Below are 886 nucleotides of genomic sequence, written 5' to 3' on the forward strand. Positions count from 1 at the left end.
AGTTCGCCATGGTTTTCAGACACTATTACAAGGGAACAGTGACTTGTCCTACATGGAAAATGGCGAGGGCTGGAGGGTACTTATGCCAGTGATGTCCGTACCGATTTAAAGACGTCTGTGGCCCAGGTTGCTCAGAGTTCATTTTATCTACTTACTATTTATTTATTTATTTACCTGCTTATGTTAATCCTCACCAGAGTACCAATTGCTCCATTGACTTTTAGAGAAAGGGGAAGGGAGACGAGTGAGGGGAACATGGGTGTGAGAGACACGTCGGTCGGTTGCCTCCTGCACGTGGCCTGACCAGGGCCAGGGATTGAGCCTGCAACTGAGGTCCGTGCCGTTGACGGAATCAAACCCAGTCCACAGGCCAACGCTCTATCCATGGAGCCACACCGGCGAGGGCTATTTTTTTTAAATTTTTTGTTAATCCTCACCCAAGAATATGTTTTCCATTGATTTTTAGGGGAGTGGGAGGGGGAGAGATGAGAGAGAAACATGGATGTGAGAGAGACACATCGATTGGTTGCTGCACGCACCCCAGGGGCCGGGGATAGAGCCTGCAACCCAGGTGCGTGCCCTTGAACCTGTGACCCTTCAGTCTGTGCGCCAACACGAACCACCGAGCCAGTGTTGGGGCTCAATGTTGATTTTAAAGATGCAGAAATTTCTTACTTGGATTACTTTGCAATAAAAGCGACCAGTCAACCTGTATAGAACTCTTCTTTTATGTTTGGGGAAAACTAAATCCGGCAAACAAGACTTGTTTCATACCCCTCCTTGTCCAAGCAGATGGGTGACTGCACAGCCCGTCCCACAAGCTGGCATCCAGAGGACTCGTGTATCCCAGGTCCGAGCTCTGCTGCCCAGCACCCCCCCCCCCCCC

Source organism: Myotis davidii, unplaced genomic scaffold (assembly GCF_000327345.1).
Source record: "Myotis davidii unplaced genomic scaffold, ASM32734v1 scaffold989, whole genome shotgun sequence".
Lineage (NCBI taxonomy): Eukaryota > Metazoa > Chordata > Mammalia > Chiroptera > Vespertilionidae > Myotis > Myotis davidii.